This window comes from Sturnira hondurensis, unplaced genomic scaffold, assembly GCF_014824575.4.
Source record: "Sturnira hondurensis isolate 20B ecotype Veracruz unplaced genomic scaffold, ASM1482457v3 Scaffold0022566, whole genome shotgun sequence".
NCBI classification, from domain to species: Eukaryota; Metazoa; Chordata; class Mammalia; order Chiroptera; family Phyllostomidae; genus Sturnira; species Sturnira hondurensis.
Genome location: NW_028095197.1, coordinates 16,918,767 through 16,941,947, shown reverse-complemented (window position 1 = coordinate 16,941,947; position 23,181 = coordinate 16,918,767). Strand labels below are relative to the sequence as shown.

General features: G+C 40.9%; 1 pseudogene; it reads left to right on the top strand.

The window, feature by feature from the left end:
- Window positions 1-3,117: 3,117 nt before the first annotated feature.
- LOC118979865 (charged multivesicular body protein 1b-2-like) lies at window positions 3,118-21,082 on the top strand (annotated as a pseudogene).
- The last annotated feature ends 2,099 nt before the right edge of the window (window positions 21,083-23,181 follow it).

The following is a 23,181-nucleotide window of genomic DNA, read 5'->3' as shown; positions in this document are numbered from 1 at the left end:
TTCTCCAGATGTAAAAGCAGCCTGGAGAGGCTCAGCCACCCCACAGCAGGCCCACCAGCTACGCCCTTTTCCCAAGCACAGGACCGTGTGTGTCTCCACTCTCAGGTATAAGAAGAAATCTGTCCTGGTGAGAGAAAGCAGTGAAATCAATCAGAGTGAGCAACTCAATTTCCATTTTTACCTAGAAATAAAGCTGTACCCCAGGTTGCTTGGAACACTTGTAAATACTAAGAATGGACATAACATTTTAGCTTTCTAAGGCAGTCAGTGGCCAGCCAGGCCTGAGTGCCAGCCCAGATGCCACCACGTAGAAGAAATGTAACCTTGTGTACGTCATTTAGCCCACTCAGCCTCAGTTTTTCATCTGTAAAGTGGAGGTACCGTTTTGCAGAGTTAGTGCAAAGATCAGATAAAATCTCCTCTCAGATTCCTAATAAGTGTTAAATAATGGTAGTCCCTTTCTATCAGCTTTATTCTATAAGAACGTAACCAATCACAGAATCCTGTTCTCACAACATCACAGCTGGAAAGGGCCAGCATGGTGACTGGCAGAGAGTTGGCAGGCAACAAATGTTTGTTGAACTAATGAATTAATTGTTGAAAAATGTAATTTAATAACTGAAGCAACTTGCCAAAGTCATATAACTATTCAGTGACAGGACTGGGGATCAACATATAACCCTCAACTCCCAATCGGAATTCTCTGCCCAGACACAGTTCTTTACAAAGCCATACAGTTCTCAAAATGATTTGTAGGTAAAATAGCACTGATTTATGGAAAGCAAATCATGAATTATTCTCAAATACTCATTTCTCAGCATCTGAGACTCATTTCACATAGAGCAGGAATTCAGATTTCCTATTGAAAGTCACTCCAGGGTCCAAGGATTACAGAGCCTATTTTCCCAAAGCAAATGCTCCCCAACTCTCTCTATCCGACCCTAAGGAAGATGCCGAGAATGAAGGGAGAGGGGAGCACCGGATGCTGGAACGCAGAGGGGAGGGAGAGAGGTCTTTTGTGCTGCGTGCTCTCACAACCTTTCAGAAACTTTCTCCTTTCGGAAAGTGAGAGGAGTGAAATCTGAGGTCTGGACAAGGACATCCTTGGCGATACAAAAATATTGTGAGTCGGCAAACCAAACTACCGTGATTCACTGCAGAAAGTCCCATGAAGCAACTGAAATCACGAGAAAAAGGAGACAGCTGAAACTGAGAAGCAGCTCTGCAGACACTCTAAAAGGAGGAATCACAAGGTTCAGAGAACGGGCAACTCTAGAGACGACTGCCATTGATTTAAGTGAAAACAGTCCAGAAGTTTTAGAATAATAGATTCGTTGGGCTGGCGTACTTTCCTGGTCCATACTCCACATAACTCTTCTCCCTGCAACTCCCAAGGCAGATTCTACTCTTGGATGAATTAGGCCGGGTGAAGAGAACAGGATTCTTGCCCATAATTTTTTCAGCATATCTCGTTGATTTATCTGTTGATACCACTGTGTTATGGCAGTTAAAACACTGCAACATTAGAACAAGCTGGAACAGACTTCGGGCATTCATAAAAGCCATATGAAAACCACATGTAGGAGCTGTGGGAGAGGCGGTCCAGATAAGAAAGTGGATGCAAACAATTGCAATCCTTTGCTTCGAGCTGAAGTAAGGGAGTGTTTGGCTGCAGAACTGTAAACACTGTGATGGAATTTGGGGATCATCACCTTGTAGGATCCTGGAGGCAGACGGAGCTGGTTTTGCTTTGGGACAGGTGCTGGCCAGAGCTAGTGGGAGAAACACCTTTTCATTCCCCCAGGAGGAGGACCCCTGTTGACCAACAGGAAGTTTGTAACATTCCTTGTTTCCACTCCCACCCACTTTGAATCTGTGCCCTCTAGATCTTTTCCGGAGAAGAAATTGGAGCCTTTTAGTCATTCTCTGGCTAGGGAACTGGACTTTTCATTTTCTTAGGTGCTCGCCAGTGTGGATTTGGTGTTAGAGATTGGAGCTGGAATCTGCTAGTTCCTAGCTGTGTGACCCTGGGTACAGATCTAAACCTCTCTTCAGATTCCTCATCTTCAAAATATTGTGATAATCACTCATGTACGGACTTCAAGGAGAAAAATGTGGAAATGTTTCTTCAGCTCCACAGCTGAGATTGACTGAGACTTGTGTAATATATGCAGTTGATCCTTGAACAACACGGGTTTGAACTGCATGGGTCCACTTATACACACATTTTTTTCCAGTAAATGTGTACAGTACCGGAAAAGTGCTCCCTCTTCCTTATGATTTTGTCACTCACATTTTCTTTTCTCTGTCTTACTTTATGGTAAGAATACAGTGTATAATACATATAACAATCAGAATATGTGTTGATTGAGTATGTCATTGGTAAGACTTCTAGTCAACAGTAGACTCCTAATAGTTAAGGTTATGAGGAGTCAAAAGTCACCCTAGATTTTCAACTGTACAGGGAGGAGCCAGCGTCCCAAAGTCCTAGTCGTTCAAGTGCCAACATTTTTGTATGGAAGAAGCACACCTTCTCATAGAACCCTGGGAAAGTGTCCTGGGGCATGGGACTTGTCTCCACTTCAAGATCCACAAAGTGAAACAATGAGTGTCTTATGGTTTCTCTATTAAAAAGAAATATTTCCATTTCAAATGATCATTGACATTGATTAAAGTAGTTTTTAATGTACCATAGGTAAATGAGATTATTTTAAAGTTCATCATCAAAACAAAAATGCAAAATGTTTACAATTGTGTAACTCCAGGCTCCCCCAAAATGAACCACGAATTACTCCTCATTTGCGAAGCACTGACAGGGCAGTTAAGAAGCCAGGTTTGGATCCTGCTTTGCCCTTTACTAGCTGGATGATTTGGAACAGGGAACGTAATCTCTCTAAAGCCTCAATTTCCTCATTTTAGATTACTGGGCCCAGAAGTACTGATTAAAGGTAAGAAAACCTCTTGGAATCCTACGCTGCAAACAAAATCACCTGGGAAAGAAATTCTAGTCAAGGGGTTCTTGAAGGAGAGGGTCAAGGCCAGCTGTGCCAGCTTGGGCACACCTTTTGCCCTTTCTGGGCCTCAGTTTCCTGTTGGAGGAAAGAGGGATCTCCCTAGATGACCCACCTAGCAGAGCCTCCAGGAGGATCAAAGCACGGATGGAAAGGAGGCTGCTCTGCGAACAGGAGAACGCCGCACAGAGTAGAACTTCCGGAAACTGGAGGCTTCGTCACTGCTCAAGGCTTAGAAACCACCATCCCTATCTGGGAAATCGAATCCATCTTGAGGCTAGAGGTCTGGTTTGTGATCCTCTGCTTCTCGTGCCAGAAATGAGCTCAGCCGAAAGTGCCATTAACTACCCACTGCTGGGGTGGGTTCGCTGTCAAGATTTTTTTTTTTTATCAGTCAGCTGGCTGTGAAAATCCAGATAGTGCTTATGCACAGCCATTACCCACAGAGCTTGGCAGCTCAGCTTCCCAACACTCTGGCAAAGCCCACCTCTGTCAGCATGGAGGGTGGGAGTCAGGAAGGAAGCGCCGCCGATAAGGCCGTGAATGGATTCTTTCCTCCCTCCCTGTCTGCCCTGCACACCACTGGCCCCAGGAGTAATAAATTAAAAGTGAGGGGGCATCCTGAATGGTTTGTCTGCTCTTCTTTTCCTCTTCTTCTTACTTTTTCCTCTTTTACGCCTGCCACTGAGGCAAATATGATGATGAATTAGACTTCAGTGAGAAGAGTGAAAAGCAGTCTCTGTCCAGCCTCCTAGAAACAATCTGATTGTCAGCTAACAGTTCAGCCCACTTTCATTCAGGCGTCTGCTACATGCCAGGAGGTAGGCCAAAGGCTTTTATACAACATTATCTCTATTTCATCTTCATGCAGAGACCCTTTCGTGTATCTTGCTGCTGAGTCTACGGCAGCTTTTCTGGCTTTTATTATGACTGTGGCTACTCCCACAGGACCCCCTGAATAGCAGAAGGGTGGCTCTAGTCCCAGCATCACCCCAAACAACAGTGCCCTTGGACACTCACCAGAACCTGCTCTAAGCCACAGCTTCCTCCTGTTGAACTTCTGCCTGTGTGCAAGGTGGTTGTGGAGATTCACTGAGATAATGCACCTGGGAAGATTGTCTTTGAAGTTATAGAAAACACCGCAGGTTCCTCACTCAGACTCTAATTCATCTTCTGAATGAGAAATGCCAGTGAGTGATCTAGTTACTAAAGCCAGCCTGACTATATCCACTTGCCTAATACAGGACAGCAAGAAGGAAGAAATTTGATGGTCCATCTTGACCACATGAACTATAATAACCTGCCTGGTTGATGTACCTTCTAGCTGTGTGGCTTCGGGAACTAGCTCTTTGACACTCAGACTCTTCTCCTAAATAGATCTGGTAGTTTCTACTCTACCTCACAGGGCTGTTGTAAAAAATTAAGAGAAAGTATGTGAACACATTGCAGGTGCCCAGAATGTCGTGGAAGTTCAATGGGTACTTATTGCTTCATGTGTTAGTCCTAAAAACTTGGTTAGGTTTTCACACATCATGTACAGAACAAGAAGGGCTTCACTTCCTGAGCAGATCTGTGGGCAAACCATCATCAGAAATGCTGCTGAAAAGAACGTGTGTCCCTGAGAAACGTGTGTAGAGGCCAGTTACCAATAGATATTCTGCATCTGACCCCCAAATGGTAAGAAACCCAATTACACTGCTTGTGTTTAGCAAACTACTTGGACATCAGGTCTTTCTGTGATTCATAACCAAGTGTCATTTGGATAGTTAGCAATGGCATTTCCCAAAGGAAATTTCTTGTAGAGCTGGGTCTCATGGTTTGTCCCACCTGGCCAGTACCAGTGGGTTGTACGTTGTTGTCTATCCTAGGTATGGAACAGACATCGAGCCAGATGAAGTGACTGACCTAAGAAAGTGGTGCAAGCATTAAATTCAGGAAAGAGCTTCTGAGAAGCTATTCTTGCTTCTCTGCTCATACTCTTCTTGATTTCTATGCAAATTATGACCTTAATTTATTTTAATCCTCACTCAAGAGGATTGAAATTGAGAGAGAGAAAGTGCGGATTTCTCAATTGAGGATTCAATTGAGAGAGAAACATTGATTGGCTGTCTCCTACACATGCCCGACCAGGGATCAAACCCACAACCTAGGTATGTGCCCTGACCAGGAATCGAACCCACAGCATTTTTGGTGTATGAGACAATGCTCCAACCAACTGAGTCACCTGGCAGAGAGCCTTGCAAGTATCTTGCCATGGTGGCAAACTGTGACTTTAAAAGGCAGGCAGGATTTTACCCATGTAAAGGACACAATTATACTTCCTGATCCTCAGACTTAAGGTTTCAGTTGTGATGTCAAGATCCACATGTTCCTTTCCATACTCTGTCTTTGGCTCATTCAAATGTTTGAACAAACAATAGAGAGTAAAAGCAAACAGGTCAGACCAGGAGAAGGCTAATGTGCTATAGGAGAATAAATGAAAAACTAAGCACAGGAGGAGATGTGGCCAGAGGAATCAGTATTTAAGATGGAACCTTGAAAATGGGTAAAATTTGGAAGTGTAGAAATGGAAGGGAATTCCATTCCAAAACCAATGGAACAACATAAACAGAGACAGGAAAGCAGTATACTTAAAAGATTTTAGAGTAAAGAGTTCAATGTATTTAGACTATGTAGTACACCCTCTATACACACAGATTAATTACTGAGCTCTAGCTCATGGGAGACGGGCTTTTTATAGTGGAGATTGGGTGGAGAACCAGAGTCTGGCAGGGACTTCTGGTGGTCCCCCTTGTTTAGCTTTTTCTCCTGGACACAAAGGAGGATTCACGTCTCTACCAGCACTGTAGTTAGGCAGCGCCATCTGACTGATTCTGGATGATGTATTGTAGGTAGAAGTAGTCATTGTCACCTTCTGGCCAAAGCAATTGCCAATGCAGTAATGTCCAGCACTTCTTTCCCTGCCATGTTCACTGAAAAGATTATATATTTTCCAAACAGTATCATTGCGGACAGCGGAAGCTGCTAACATGTGAATCACTGAATCATTCCATGGAGAGTGAGTGGCTTAGAAAGTCTCCTAGATCTTAAGTGAACTTCCCATAAGCCATTGGGAGTTTAGGGATGTTGTCATATCAGCTTAACCTACTCCATCCCGAGTGATACAGAGCAGCTGAAGAAATACCATTATCTTCTGAAGACCACTTTGGACCTAATATGCCTGCTTGCTTTTCTGAGGATACTAATCCTAAGCATCCTAATGGTCAAAAGAGAGATAGCTATTTCACATGCACCGGGCTTCTGGCACAATTAGACGCCTTCCTCATTCTAGACCAGACCTATTCAAGATAACAACACTACCAAGAGCTTCGTGGTTTTATTTTGAAGTGGTTATGAAGGAAGATATATTTAACAATCCCTAAAGCTACACTGAGATTTAAATAACTTGAACAGTGATCTCATAGCAGCTTTGCATAGTAATAACTGCTACCATTTAGTAAATTACTGAGATTCAACATGTTAGTGGACACCTTACACCCTTGGCCAGTTTCACCCTTACACTAAACCTGAACATTTAGATTAGTATCCCCAATTTACAGATAAGAAAACAGGCTCAGAAAAAAAATACACCTGTGTAGTTAGAGGAGCGCTAACATTCAAACCCAGATACATTTGACTCTAAATCTAGGCTCTTTTGACAGGGCTACCTTCTCTACCAAAGTGTACAGGAAGGGTAAATAAAAATAGAATCTTTCCCAGAATTGCCCATCTATACTCCAACAAGAGGAAAATATAAAAGGTGACAGAGACAGATAGTACTAAATATTCACTTTCTCCTCTACATTTCCCAGCCGCTCTAGCAATTAGTTTGGGGCCATGTGACTAGTTTTGGCCAACAAACTGTGAGCAGAAGTGACACATAGTGTTTGCAGGCTGAAACAGTTAAAGACCCGTGTGTTTCTTCCATTCTTCTCTGCTCCTACCTTCGTGGGAGTTCACATAATCTAGTTGGCATGACTATGGGAGGGCAGAGAGCCTCTCAACCTTCATAAAGTTGTATGGTTAGAACAAACACTTCAAAAATTTATATGGAACCATAAAAGACCCCGAATAGCAGCTGCAATGTTAAGAAAGAAGAACAAAGTAGGAGGGATTACAATACCTGATATCAAACTGTATTACAAGGCCACTATAATCAAAACAGCCTGGNTGACACATAGTGTTTGCAGGCTGAAACAGTTAAAGACCCGTGTGTTTCTTCCATTCTTCTCTGCTCCTGCCTTCGTGGGAGTTCACATAATCTAGTTGGCATGATTATGGGAGGGCAGAGAGCCTCTCAACCTTCATAAGGTTGTATGTTTGCAAGAAATAAGTCCTATTATGTAAAGCCAGTGGCAACTATGTTTAGAAACTTGTTTTGGTCATATCAGACCACAGGCAAATAGCACTGAATTAATAATGAGGTTCATGGAACATTTTGATCATTGCTCCTTGCATGGCCATTTTTATTAGTCATTTAATTAGTCAATTTAAATAATGTATGCACTAATGAAACCACTTCTCAGAACTAAAACTAGGACCATGACAGTAACCTTCATCTAAACTAAATAGTCTTTCTATCAACTCCTTCACCTGCCTTTCTTCATACTTGGTAACTATTACCCTAATTCCTGTATTCTTCATTGCCTTGCTCTTCTTAATATATGGTGTTACTGTATCTATGTGTATTCCTATAAGCTGTGTGTGTGCACATGTGTGTATACACAAAGTCTCTGTCCTCCCATCTGNGAAAACTGTACTTGAAAAATAATTAAATAAAAAATTTGGAAAAAATAAAAAAAGAAATAAAAAAATAAAAAAATAAAAAAAAAGTTGTATGTTTGCAAGAAATAAGTCCTATTATGTAAAGCCAGTGGCAACTATGTTTAGAAACTTGGTTTGGTCATATCAGACCACAGGCAAAAAGCACTGAATTAATAATGAGGTTCATGGAACATTTTGATCATTGGTCCTTGCATGGCCATTTTTATTAGTCATTTAATTAGTCAATTTAAATAATGTATGCATTAATGAAACCACTTCTCAGAACTAAAACTAGGACCATGACAGTAACCTTCATCTAAACTAAATAGTCTTTCTATCAACTCCTTCACCTGCCTTTGCTCATACTTGGTAACTATTACCCTAATTCCTGTATTCTTCATTGCCTTGCTCTTCTTAATATATGGTGTTACTGTATCTATGTGTATTCCTATAAGCTGTGTGTGTGCACATGTGTGTATACACAAAGTCTCTGTCCTCCCATCTGCAAAACACAGTTGTTGTGAAAATCAAATGAGATAATATAAGATGAATGCTAATAGGCCCTAAAGTAAGTAGATGCTCATTTAAATTCTAGTTTTCTTCTTATTTTCCTTTCCTTGGTAGTCAAATTTCTCAGAGGCATTTTGGTAAAGGAGAAGCATGACAAGATGATTTGAAATACCTGAAAAAAGATGTAACTCACTAAAATAATGCAGCTAATGAGATGGCAGGTTCCACATCAAAAGGAAAAAACACTTTAGGTCTGAGAAAGGTTTTGGATTTCTAGATATTTGTTTTGGCTAAAGCAGAAACTCAATCCTCGCCTTGTTAGAGAAGCAGTTCATAGGGGACCTGACACTGCATCTCTTCTGGATGGGCCAGGAGAGCTGCTGAGGGACATCACCTTGGGGCAAAGGAGCCCTCGCCAGTCAACCTTCGTGCTTCTTCAGGAAGGGAAACCAGCTTCAGATTAAAGGGAGACACATTTTCAAGTGTGAGAAAGAACTCTTTAAAAGAAGGTAGCTCAGAAGGGTGGGAAGATTCCCTGAGATCTAATCATAATAAATAGTAAGCTATTTCAAGGAAAGACAAAAATATTTCAGGCAGCTACGGAGGCCAAGTGCCCAGCCAGGGCATTATTGAATAAGCTGCCATTTTAAAACTAATGCAGATATGAGAGAAGAGATGAGATCCGTGGAACTTGTACAAGGAACATTCAAGCCTCTGAATTCTAGTCCAGGATCCTCACCGCCACTCAGTGGGGCCATTCAGGGGAGTTTCAGTGGCTTTGACGAGGGAAAGAGATAATTACATCAGTAGATGGAGAACTTTCAGTGACAGGAAAAATCAGGCCATGGATGGACACTGTTCAAGATGGTAGCACTAGCTACGTGTGGCTATTTTCATTACAAGTAATTAAAGTTTTGAAATGAAAAATTGAATTCCTTGGCACACTGAGCACATTTCAAGTGCTCAGTAGCCATGCTGCAAGTGGCTACCATGTCCACAGTACAGGTATGGCACTTGGCCATCACGGCAGAAAGTTCTGATAGACGACACAGGAGAACCCAGAGCACCAACAAGCCCAGAGCACAAGCTCAAAGCAAGTGCTGGATGCGAATAGGGGCAGCACCGGGAAGGAGCACCTGTGGGGGTGTGGTGGCAGTTTCCTGAACTGGCCCAGCCCCAGTCACACTGGCAGCAAATGTACACCGGAGAATAAAACTCTGTGCATGAAGCAGAAAAACGCAGGCAATGGAAACATTCTACTTTTACCTCTGCAACAAGCCACCAAGCAGCTGGTTCACCTGGACCATGGCTTCCCCAGAAGAGACACTTCGTTTAAACCCTCCATGCATAATTTTCAGAGGAGCCCGTCCGCCTCCTCAGGGAATCGGTGTTGGAAGTCAGGGAGTAATGGCGGGTCTTAGACCTATGAGTGTTTTAAATCTCTGTCATCCCACCACATTCACTTCGGCATTTTCTTAGTCATTCCTTAGAGTGGAACAAACAAATTTAAATTTTTTTATTATCACTTATCAGAGCAACCTGATAGGGTACCTATATATCAGAATTACTGTCAGCTTGTTGAATTCCTTTGCTGCATGAAAATAAATGAACTCAACCTTAGAAATAATTTCTCAAAGAAACGCTGCCACAGGAAAATTTTTATATGGCTGCCATAGCTATATCCACATTTGCTATATGCCTACAGAAAATGCCCATCCCCCCGTCAGGGCCATCCACCATCATCAAACAGCAAAATGCTAGAGCCCGAGGGGGATCTAAGGCTAATCTAGTAAGAAGCCTTCATTTCCCAAGGCATAAATTTCAGGATCAGATTTACCAGCCGATGAGGGTCAGAGCAAGGATCCTTTGAGGATCACTGGGATGCAGGTGAACATAATCAAAATTATGTTCATAATAATTCCCAGGTATTATTTACCTTTCTAAACACATCACAGGTGTGCAGTGATTTCTAGCAGTTACATGACATACCCATAGGTATCTAAAAATTAGACATACCCATAGCTATTAAAATTCTACACCCTTTCCTATTATACATCCATGTGAAACCACATTTTCTTTATACATGCCAACCAAAATAGTAGGTGACAACAGATTGCATAAGGAAGCTGATATGAGGACTCCACTGTCTTCTATTAAGCTAGGTATTAAGGAGGCTTACAAAACATGTAAACCAAGGCATTCTTCCCACTAAACATTTTTAGACTGCACAGTTATTGTTCATTAAAAATTTTGTTTATGTTAATATACAATCAGTTTATAATTTTTATTCTTAAGTCAGTTAATAACTTTCTAGATTTCTCAGCTTTAATTTCTAATAAGGCAAATACTGATAGCTCTATATCAACATAAACAAAGATATTTCAAGCCCTTGAGATTTTTTAAGAGTATAAAGGGGTTTGGAAACTAATATGCTTGAGAGTAGCTAGTTTAGGGGAAACAAAAAGGGTGGAGAATTATGAAAGTGCCAGCAATTTATAAAGGAAATTGGATTGATTTTTGTAGAGCTGAAGACTGCATTTGTTGAATTGGTTCTGAGTGAACCCAAGGGATACAAATAATGAAAGGAACTCATAAGTGAAAGCCCAACAAGTGGATTTCAGTTCGATAATAAGAATTCTCCAGTGGCCTGAGCTATGCCAAGGTGCACGGGATTGCCTTGATGAGGAGTGAGTTCTCCATCCCTGGAAGCATGTAAACAGAGTTCAGCAAATAATCTAGCAAGGCTGTCATAGAGAGGAAACCAAGTACCAGCAAAAGCTGGGGTTGAGGTGGGGTGGGATATGCAAAGAGCTTTTGGATCCCTTACAATCAGAGTATCTAACTTAAAGAAAAACCTCAAATGATTTTCATAGAAGTCAAAAGACTTTGGGCCCAATCTTAACACTAAAATTGCTCCCTGGTCACTCCAGGGTACTGAAAGGCGTGGTTCTCACAAGTTGCCTTGTAATAGCCTCTGACATTTACACTGGGCCTTGTAGTTGGTAAAACTCTTCACTCCCCTATTTACTGTGATCCTCTCCACTACCCGGTGAACTAGATAGGACCTCACACACAAAGCTCTGAGAGGCAATGCAAGCGGCCCCAAATGATGCATCTGGTAAGTGGCAGATGCTTCTGGCATCAAGAATGGTATTCTTTTCACTGTATCCCAGCTGCCTCCCTGCTGGTCCAAAGGACTGAGCAAGCACCAGAAAGCAAAAGTCCATCTCTGACATATCTACTCAGTCATCTCCACATGGCTTATTTCTAATGAAACTGTTTATCTAGCTCAACTCCTCCCAAGGTACCTGGTCACCTAGAGGAGCACAGTGTTCCTGCTTTCACAGAGAAGTCTCATACCCCCAGAACTGCCCTCTCCCCCTGCAGATTCCTTCTTGGGAAACACTGGATTCTTTATTTTTAATATATTTTATTGATTATGATATTACAGTTGTCTCATTACCCCCCTTTATTTCCATCCACCCTGCATACCCCCTCCCATCCATATTCTCCTCCTTTAATTCATGTCCATGGGTAATATATATAAGTTCTTTGTCTTGTACATTTCCCATACTATTCTTGCCTCCCCGCTGTCTATTTTCTACCTACCGTCTATGCTACTTATTCTCTGTACCTTCTCCCCCCTTCTCCTCCTCCACTCCCCTGTTCCTAACCCTCCATGTGATCTTCATTTTTGTGGTTCTGTTCCTGTTCGAATCATTTGCTTGGTTTGTTTTTGTTTTTGTTTTTGTTCTGGTTGTTAATAATTGTGAGTTTGCTGTCATTTTACTGTACATGTTTTTTATCTTCTTTTTCTTAGATAAGTCCCTTTAGCATTTCATATAATAAGGGCTTGGTGATGATGAACTCCTTGAACTTGACCTTATCTGAGAAGCACTTTATCTGCCCTTCCATTCTAAATGAAAGCTTTGCTGGATAGAGCAATCTTGAATGTAGGTTTTTGATTTCATGATTTGGAATACTTCTTTCCAGCCCCTTCTTGCCTGTAACGTCTCTTTTGAGAAATCAGCTGACCGTCTAATGGGAACTCCTTTGTAGGTAACAGTCTCCTTATCTTTTGCTGCTTCTAGGATTCTCTCCTTCATTTTAATCTTGGCTAATGTAATTATGATGTGCCTTGGTGTGTTCCTCCTTGGGTCCAACTTCTTTGAAACTCTCTGAGCTTCCTGGACTTCCTGGAAGTCTGTTCCCCTTGCCAGACTGGGGAAGTTCTGCCTTATTATTTGTTCAAATAACTTTTCCACTTGTTGCTCTTCTTCCCCTTCTGGTACTACAGTTCAGATGTTGGAACATTTAAAGATGTCCTGGAGGTTCCTAAGCCTCTCCTCATTTTTTTGAATTCTTGTTTCTTTGTTCTTTTCCGTTTGGCTGTTTCTTTCTTCCTTCTGGTCCACTCCATTGATTTGAGTTCCAATTTCCTTCCCATCACTATTGGTTTCCTGTACATTTTCTTTTATTTCACATAGCATAGCCTTCATTTTTTCATCTAATTTGCAACCAAATTCAACCAATTCTGTAAGCATCCTGATCACCAGTGCTTTGAACTGTGCATCTGATAGGTTGGCTATCTCTTAATCACTTAGTTGTATTTGTTCTGTAGCTGTGATCTGTTCTTCTGTTTGAGCCATTTTTTTTCTTGTTTTGACGTGCCTGTTATGTATGAGAGGAGGAGCCTTAGGTGTTCACCAGGGCAAGGTAAGACACATCTCTGGGTTGTGACCCTGTATGTGGAGGAGGAGTAAGAGAGGGAACCATGGTGCTTGTTTCGCTCTTTGCTAAATTTCAGTCCCTTCTGCGGCTCCCGCAAGCAAACTGGGCCCTTCTAGTGCTGATTCCCATGTGGGTGGACTTGTGTACGTTCTAGGACCCTGCGGGTCTCTCCAATGGACTCACACATGAGGGTGGAGTCTCTCCATGTACCTCAATCCCCACAGGTGTTCTCAGTTGGTGTTTTGAGGCTTTATTTCCCCACACTGGAGCCCTGGGTTGTGCAGTCTGTCTTGCTCCCCAGTTTCACCTGGTTTATCTGCATATGAATGTAGGTCCACCCAGTCCGACAGTGGCCTGGTGCGCTGCACCCCTCCACAATCTGCCGCCTCCCTGGGTCTGCCAGCTGCCACCCCTGCACCTGGGGCCCACTAGCCACCGCCTTTTTTGCCACAACCCCTCTCCATCCAGCCACCCGACTCCAGCTCTCTTTTTGGTCTGGATGAATGTGTCTATTTTAACTCCTTGGAGGCACATTGTGTCTACCTATGCTTCCATCTTGGCCAGAAGTCCCAAAACATTGGATTTTTGAGAAGCCTGAACTATCAACTTTCCTGAGCACAGTTGTCTCAAGTTGTGTATGAATTCAATGTTCGGGAAACCCAGGAGCTAAGTGATCACAGCCCAGGTGTGCAGGCACAAAGTGTTGCCCATCTCTGTGCAGTCTTCCTTTTGCTCACATTACCACCTTTTTTGGGTGGCACTTCCACTCACTCTCCGCCATCCCTCCTTGGGCAGAGATCCCATCAGATTTTACAAGCCAGGCAGAGTCAGGTGAGAATGGGAATGGGAATGCCCAGAACAACAAAGGCAGCAGGTGGTTTTCCTAGGGAGACAAGGGTGAGCCAAGCCATGTACTGGCAGTCATGGGTCATCTATGAAATAGCTGTGAGCAGGACAGTAGCAGCCCCCAGTTAGGGAGACTTCACTGGAGGCAGACCTGTTAAAATGAGCCCAGAGCGTATAGAGACAATTTTTGAAGAAAGACTTTTGTTTTGATGATTTTCAAACAGCCAGATTACCAAGATGCAGGCTTGTGAGTTGTAACTATTTCTAAAGTAACAAACTTTTTTCTCTGAAGCACTAAGAGTATAAATATTGTATGCTTTGCGGGCCCAATGGTCTTTGTTGCAACTACTTGATTCTGCTATTATAGTTGATAGAGAATGTGTACATGAATGAGTATGGCTGTGCCCTGATAACATTTTTTATGGACACTGAAGTATGAATTTTTTATGATTTTCATAAGTCACACAATTTTTTTAAAAAATATATTTTTTGCTCATAAACTGTACAGAGCATATAGACTGGATTTTGCCTGTGGGCTAGTTTCCCAACCTCTGCTCTGTGGCAATAATTCTCAGACTACATATGATAAATAACCCATCTTTTTAGATTTCCAAGTTTCCTCCATTAGATACTTTTGTACATTTATATCAAATTGCCTACTATAAAAATAAAAAGAAAGTAAAAGAGCTTAACAATACAAATCCACTGATAATTGATACCAACATTTCTAATGCATACTCTCAATGTCTGAACTTAGGCACCAGGAGCTGCACCATGTGGTTATGTGACCCACACTGTGGAAGACCCTATAAATCTAAAGTAATGTTTTGTTGGTCTAAATCAGTTAGCCCATCAATTCTCTAAATCATCATCTAGTGTTTTCAAAGTGCTTCAGGTTTGTGGTTTTCATACATAGGTAAGCAACTCCCCTCACAGTCTTGTCTCTGTTCTTAATGAATGTTTTCCTGCCCTATATGGGTTGGTGAAGGCACGTTCTACTGGGAACTGTCCCCCTTTCACAATAAACACCCCTGTCAGTGTTTCTCTGGCTCTGCCCCAGCCTCTCAGGCCCCTTCAGATTTCTGCTGCCTGTCATGGAGGCTCTGTGCTCTGCTGCTCACCTCCTTGCCTTCTCTGGCGCCCAGTTCAGACAGGGGACACAGCTTCTATCATTCCCATACTTGTGATGGCATGATGGCTGTCCTTCTTCCATGGAGACAGACATTTACATATAATATAATTATTGATATGTTTTACTTATCAATAGAAAAATCTACCATTTTTCTATTTGTCCCTTCTTGTATCTGCCCCTTTTTCTCCTTTTAGTATTACATTTTATCTCCCATTGGTTTCCGTTTTAGTGATTGTTCTAGGGTTTAGACTACATATATTTACATTAATTTATATAGTCTATATTTGACAGATATTCTATTTCATGCTTAGTGTAGTACCTTACAAAAGCGTATTTCCATTTCTTCATTTCTCTCCATGGTTCATCATTGCTAAGAAGTGACAGGTCATTACCGAAAGTTGCAGGTGTTCAGCAAGGTCTCTTCACTGTGACTACTTAGAACTGTAATGTCTCTTGTGTGATCTCTGGAATTGTTTGGTTTTTGCTTCTGGATACTTGTGGGGGTTTTTAACCTGTCCTCATGCAGTTTCACCCTTTACATGTGCATATTCATATTTAGTCAAATATTCAAGGTGAAGAAGTAATCACGTGATAATCAAAAGTATATCTACAGTGGACTCAAGGGCCTTTGGGAAGAAAGAAACATCAAATGATAGATTGGTGCTGGAGCAACCATTCAGGGTCTACAAGAACTGGGTTTGTTTTTTTTTTGGAATGTATATTGAGTTTTAGGACCTAAAATTCTATGGCAATCACAAGAATTTGCTTTTAGTTGAGAAGTTTGGCCACCCAAGGATGAATCTAGAGATTTAAATTACATCAACCAACAGTTATCGAGCTCCTGATATAACCCAGTCCTCAGCCTCCCAAAGAATAGTCTCTGCCATGATCTGAGGGAGAAAATGATGCCTAAATTGAGTAAACATATAATGAGATTCTGTGATCATTACTACTGAATGAGGTATAAATAAAAACTCAAGAACAATTTTGATTGAACAGGTGAGCCATGATGACTTTAGAGAACAGGAAGCATTTGAAAAAAGTTTGGTTACACAAACAGAAGTTCTCAAAAGTTAAGGACAAAAGTATTTTCAACAGAAGAAACAGCAGGAAAAGGGGCACATAGGCACAGAAGTTTTCTTCCTCAGCACTCAAACGTAAGTTGTGAAATGGAAGCATTCTAACAGGTGATATGAGAAGGGAAGGCAATAGTGTGATCATGGAAGCTGAATAGCTTGGGCTTGAACTTCAGGACAGTGGAAAGACCTTTCTACAGAAGTGATTTACACAGATTAACATTTTAGAATGATGATTCTCAAATTGGGAAACTATGTGGCAGCAGGAATTCTAGGTAGAAGACATCATCACTCCTTGGGTTAAGGAAGGGACATAGGCAGAAGAGAGAGTTCACCAAGGAGATAACCCCTGGGATGAGTGGGTACCCAATGTGCTGACTGCAAAGGGCTAATCCACTCGTGGGCCCCAAGTTCCAACAAGGGTCAGGAGCAAGCTGGCATCTCAGAGATCCCTTTCTGCTTGTAGAAACTAGTGCAATGACTATTCTATTTTTCTGTGACTTTGGAATATGGATGGAAAAAATATGCTTAATTCTCTTTTTTTCCTTTTGCAAAAAAATTAGTGAAAATAGTAAAGTAGAGCAATTCATACTTTGCTGAAGAGCACAGATTATGCAGCCTGTGGGATAAGAGGTTTTTACCACAGGTGAGATAAGATGGTTTTTGTGTTTTAGACCTATTGTGAGGCCCATCACAAGTCTGCTCATTTCTGCCTGTCCCCCAGTGAAAGCGAACATAATGCTCATGGTCACAAAGTCCCCCAGCTTTCACCACCACAGTCACATTGTTCCCTAACATCGACAGTTGCATAGCTCCCTTCCACAGCAGGGGCCAGACTTCAGATGGCTTATACTATGCCAACTTTAGTAACAGCCACTGCAGCCTAACCTGGCCCACTGCTCTGGCCACCCCCAGTAACTGCCCAGAGAGGGCGAGTAACACATCCCAGAAATGTAAAAGAGTTCATGCCCTTGGGAGGGTTTTTGTCCGTCATCAGGGTCAGGAGACAGGAAGGAGTGCACCAAGTCAGAATGGTTCCTTTCTGAGATTTCCTACATGGCCAAGCAACCTACTATGTTTTTAAAATTTTTTATTGAATTTATTGGGGTGACATTGGTTAACAAAATTATGCAGATTTTAAGTGCACAATTCTATAGCATGTGATTTGTATATTTTATTGTGCATTCACCACCCAAAGTCATCCCTTCCATCACCATTTACCACCACCCCCTTTATCTTCTTTTACCTCCTCCCATCCCCCCTTTCCCTCTGGTAATTACCACACTGTTGTCTGTGCCTATGAGTTTTTTCTGTTTTTTGGCTTAATCCCTTCAACTTTTTCATCCAGCTCCCAACTCCCCTCCTTTCTGACAGCTGTCAGTCTGTTCTCTGTATCTATTAATCTATTGCTATTTTGTTTGTTAGTTCATTTTGGTCCTTAGATTCCACATATACATGAAATCATATGACATTTGTCTTTCTCTGACTGGCTTATTTCACTTAGCCTATTACTCTCCAGGTCCCTCCATGCTGTTGCCAAAGGTAAGATTTCCTTCTTTTTAACGGCTAAGTAGTATATCTACTCATCTACTGGTAGACACAGGCTGCTTCCGAATCTTGGCTATTGTGAATAATGCTGCAATGAACATAGGGGTGCAGATATTTCAAAAACTGTGTTTCGGATTTCTTCAGACAAATTCCCAGAAGTGGAATCACTGGGTTGTAAGGCAGTTCCATTTTTAATTTTTTTGAGGTAACTCCATACTGCTTTCCACAGTGGCAGTACCAATCTATATTCCCACCAACAGTGCAGAAGGATTCCCCTTTCTCCACATCCTCGCCAACATTAGTTGTTTGTTGATCTACTGATGGTAGCCATTCTGACAAGTGTGAGGTGATATCTCACTGTGGTTGTAATATGCATTTTTCTGAAGATTAGTGATGTTAAGCATCTTTTCATGTGTCTATTGCTCACCTGTATGTCCTCTTTGGAGAAGTGTCTGTTTAGGTTCTTTGCCCATTTTTTTAACTGGATTGTTTATTTTTTGGTGTTGAGTTGTAGACAACCTACTGTTTTTCTTGACAAGCTGTAGCCAGTTCAATCAAGTGTCATCTTACATTTGCTCTTCCTCTTTCTCTGTCTCATTTCTGCTTTTTCTCCTCACTTTTGCTTCCCTGGATTACACTTCTCAATTTAACGTCTCGTATCAGTTTTGCCTCTGACTCAACATTCTAGGAAATCCAAGTTATATTAGCAAGATCTATTCTGGGTGCATAGTAGGTCCTCAATTCATGTCCTCTTTCTTCCCTCTTAGCTATACATTTCCTTCTCCTTGTACCTCATAGGTTTTTGTGAGGCTCAATTGAGATAACACATGTAGTACTTTGTGAACAACAATTATGCTATGCAAATGTAAATCATCATTACAAATTAATTGACACAACTGGGCTAACCAATCAAGTGGCTCTGCTTTGGCACGGTGAACAAGGTATACTTGTTCTTATTCGCAATGAGGGAATGATTGCTGTCACAGTTTTTTACTAGCTGAGCCACCCTGAGAAAGTGGCTTCTCTTCACTGAGCCTCAACTTCCTCATCTCTAAAATAGGGATAACAATATCTAGTTCATCTCATTGTTATGAGGCTTTAATAAAATCATGGGTGTGAACTTGCTCTGTAAATTCTGAAGTATTATGGAAATGAAAGGGGTATTGTTACTACCAGAGAGGTAGCAGCTCAATAAATACTTTTCAAATAAATGACTGCTTGTGAAATAAGAAGACTAATTCAAGGAGTGCTCAGTGTCTTGATGTAAATGAGGTATGCCTCCTGGTCCTCAATATATAAATCTCCCTGAGAATTCGGAGCAAGAAAATGGAAATCAGAGGGCTTATACTGGGTGAATGTATTAGCCATTAATTCTCTGGATATTACAAAAGCAGTCCAAGTGTAAGGTGTGAATGACAGTGTGTTTGAAGAGATAAAATATATAATCAAGCCACTTATTTAGTTGACACAAGGAGAGTTGGCAACCACTTCAGGGAATTAAATAACTTATATTTGTTGTCTGTATACCTTTTGTGTTATATAAATATCTTATTTAATCTCCCAAAGTGCCTTATGAAATAGATATGAGTTTCTTCATTTTTAGTTAAAGAAACTAGGATTTAGAGAAGTTTGGCAACTTGCCTCAAATCTCAAGCCAAAAGTTTTGTGGAACCAGTATTTGAAACAAGATCTGTCTCATCCCCAAATCTGTACTTGTTCCTCTACATCAGGCTGCTGTCTGAAAGTGCTGTCCTCCCTCTTATTCCATTTTAAACTGCATTCTTGACAAACCTAGGTTCCAGACCAGCCAGGTCGAAACTAGAACGGAACTCTGAGCACCCTCACATCAAAACTGTCTGTTGTCCCAGGCTGTTGACTCCCAAGAAAAGTTGTAGGACCACATTGAATACGGAGAAACACCTATTTAACTTGAAGTTTGCTGCAAAGAGCTTAACAGTAACACCAAGAAATGAGGTAAAGAAGAAAAAGCCAACAGATGAAACCTAGGCATCAAAAGATGCCTAATGTGAGTGTGTGTGATGTGTGTGTATCTATCTACATACACACCATACATTCATGAACCTTTATTGAGCACCTTATATGTTATACTGGGCACCATATGATCCTATCAACATCATGTATTTTAATCTCTGCAATTAAAATTTCAATTAAAAAAAAGAAGAAGAAGCCAAGATTTAAAAGACCATTTAGAAAGGCAATACAGAAGTTGTAAAAATACATACTGAAAATGCAATCCACCAGAGGAACCAAGCAATTAATTTCTTGAAAATGAGTGCTAGGGTGGATGCCGTGGTGGTCAGAGTTCAAACTGCAGTAACAATGGGCAGGGCAACCACTTCACACCAATCAGAATGGCCATCATAAGCAAATAAACAAAGAACAAGTGTTGGCCAGGTTGTGGAGAAAAGGGAACCCTAGTGCACTGTTGGTGAGGAAGCAGACTGGTATGGCCACTGTGGAAAACAGTATGAAATTTCCTCAGGAAACTAAAAATGGAACTACCTTTTGACCCAGCAATTCCACTGCTGAGATTATACCCCAAGAATCCTGAAACACCAATTCAAAATAATTTATGCACCCCAGTGTTCATAGCCAAGTGTTGGAAGCAACCTAAGTGCCCATTGACAACTGAGTGGATCAAAAAACTATGGTACATTTACACAATGGAATACTATGCAGCAGAATGAAAGGAGGAGCTCCTACCCTTCACAACAGCATGGATAGATGTGGAGAGCATTATCCTAAGTGAAATAAGCCAGGCAGTGAAAAACAAATAACATATAATCTCACCTATAAGTGTAACCTAATCAACAAAACAAAAAAAGCAAGGAAAATATAACCAGAGACATTGAAATAAAGAACAAATTGACCATAACTACAGGGGGAGGAGAGCGGTGGATAATGGGGGAAATTAAAGGAATGGCCATCAAGGAACATGTCTGAAGGACGCATGGACAAAGCCAGAGGGGGTAGGTTCAAGGGTGGGAGGCAGGATGGGTGGGGAGGGGTGCATGGTGGGGTGAAAATGAACAACAATAAAAGAGAGAGAGAGAAAGAAGAACAAACAGTGAGCAAGGTAACCAAGTCCACGGCAGGTGTAGTTGAGTCTACAGATGTTACATTGAGGAGTATGAACCTTGAAAAGATTGCACTGATGGATAAATTTGAATACCAGCTTGAAACACTGGATGTTCAGACACACACAACAAATGGAAGATACAATGAGTAGCACTACAACAACACCACAAAACCAAATAGACATGCTGCTTCAAGAAATGGCAGATGAAGCTAGCCTTGATCTTAATGTGGAACTACCACAGGGTCACACAGGGTCTGTTGGCACCGGGGTTGCTCCCACAGAACAGGGTGAGCAACCACAGAGGCTTAGTAGTCTATGTGATTAAGTCCAGTTTAAAGAACTGGTGCTTTTGTTTACTTCACCTGCTTCTGAAATATTTTGTGTGTATATATAGACAAGTTTCACTCCAGTTACCCTAAGAACAGCTTATGTTACAGAGCGCTTAAACACTATTCATATAGAATCCTTTCTTTCGCCATGCTGTGCTTTCTAATACTTTTAAGAAATTCCAGAGAGTTTCCACCTTTACAGACTTTACAGTTTTGTATATTATGTTAAAAAGCATGGGGGGGACTTGTTTTTGTAAATGACTTTGACCAAACTAGCATTAGTTTGTTATATATGAAAATTCTTCCTCAAAATTGCATCAAAAATCTAGCGATGAAAATACTACAAAAGAAAATACAGAATAAAGGTATTGGCATTGTTTTATTTCAGATTTGTTGTAAGTCTGCCTTCACTTGTGATGCATAAAAATAATTGCAGGGAAAACATGTTTACTTAACATGCTTACATAGCCAAAAATGTCTCATTTAGTGTCATATGATGGACCATCTATGTTGGTGTTTTTGTTTGTTTTTGCAGTTCAAGCACAAATGCAGTCGACTTTTATTCTGTATTCATCAGAATGAATGAATAAATTTAAATTTATTCATTTAAATTTTAAATTTAGACTATTATCATTGAAATTTTTAACCAATAATTTAATAAGTATTATATGAATTCCTGAAATTGAAAAATTTTTTCATTGATAATTTTTCAATGTAACTAGAAAAATTATAGTAATAAATTAAGATTTACTGTTAAGAGAATAATTTAACTTTTATCTTTTCAAATGAAATTGAAACACATTTTATTTTATTTTAAGTATATTTTATTAATTATACTATCACAATTGTCCCATTTTTCCCCCTTATGCCCCTTCATCCTGCATTCCCCTCCCACCAGCACTCATCCCCCCTTAGTTCATGTCCATGGGTTGTACACATAAGTTCCTTGGCTTCACCATGTCCTGTACTACAGTACAGTTAACCTTATCCTGTCTATTTTGTATGTGCCATTTATGCTTGTTATTCCCTGTACCTTTTCCCCCATCCTCCCTTTGCGCCCTCCACATTGATAGCCTTCCATGTAATCTCCATTTCTATGATTCTGTACCTATTCTAGTTATTTGCTTAGTTCATTTTTATTTTTGTTTCCTTTTTCTAGGTTCAGTTGTTGGTAATTGTGAGTTTGTTGTCATTTTATTGTTCATATTTTTATCTTCTTTTTCTTAGATAAGTCCCTTTAACATTTCATATAATAAGGGCTCAGCAAAGATGAACTCCTTTAATTTTACCTGTTCTGGGAAGCACTTTATCTGCCCTTTCATTCTAAATGATAGCTTTGCTTCATAGAGTAATCTAGGTTGTAGGTCCTTGCCTTTCATGATTTTGAATACTTTCCAGCCCTTTCTTGCCTGCAAGGTTCCCTTTGAGAAATCATCTGATAGTCTTATGGGAACTCCTTGGTAGGTAACTATCTCCTTTTCTCTTGCTGCTTGTAAAATTCTCTCTTATGTTTAATCTTGCCTACTGTAATTATGATGTGCCTTGGTGTGTGCTTCCTTGGTTCCAACTTCTTTGGGACTCTCTGAGCTTCCTGGACTTCCTGGAAGTCTATTTCCTTTGCCAGATTGGGAAAGTTCTTCTTCATTATGTTTTCAGATAAGTTTTCAATTTCTTGGTCTTCCTCTTCTCCTCTGGCACCCCTATGACTCAGATGATGCAATGTTTAAAGTTGTCCCAGAGATTCCTAAGCCTCTCCTCATTTTTTTTGAATTCTTGTCTCTTCATTCTGTTCTGGTTGAATGTTTATTTCTTCCTTCTGCTCTACATTGTTGATTTGCATCCTGGTTTCTTTCCCATCACTGCTGGTTCCCTGTACATTTTTCTATATTTCACTGTACAGCCTTCACTTCTTCCTCTATTTTGCAACCATACCATTTCATGAGCATCCTGATTATCAGTGTTTTGAACTCTGCATCTGATATGTTGGCTCTCTCTTCCTCACTTAGTTCTATCTGGAGCTTTGATCTGTTCTTTCTTTTGGGCCATATTTCTTTGTGCTGGCACACCTGTTATGTAGTAAAGGGCAGGACCTTAT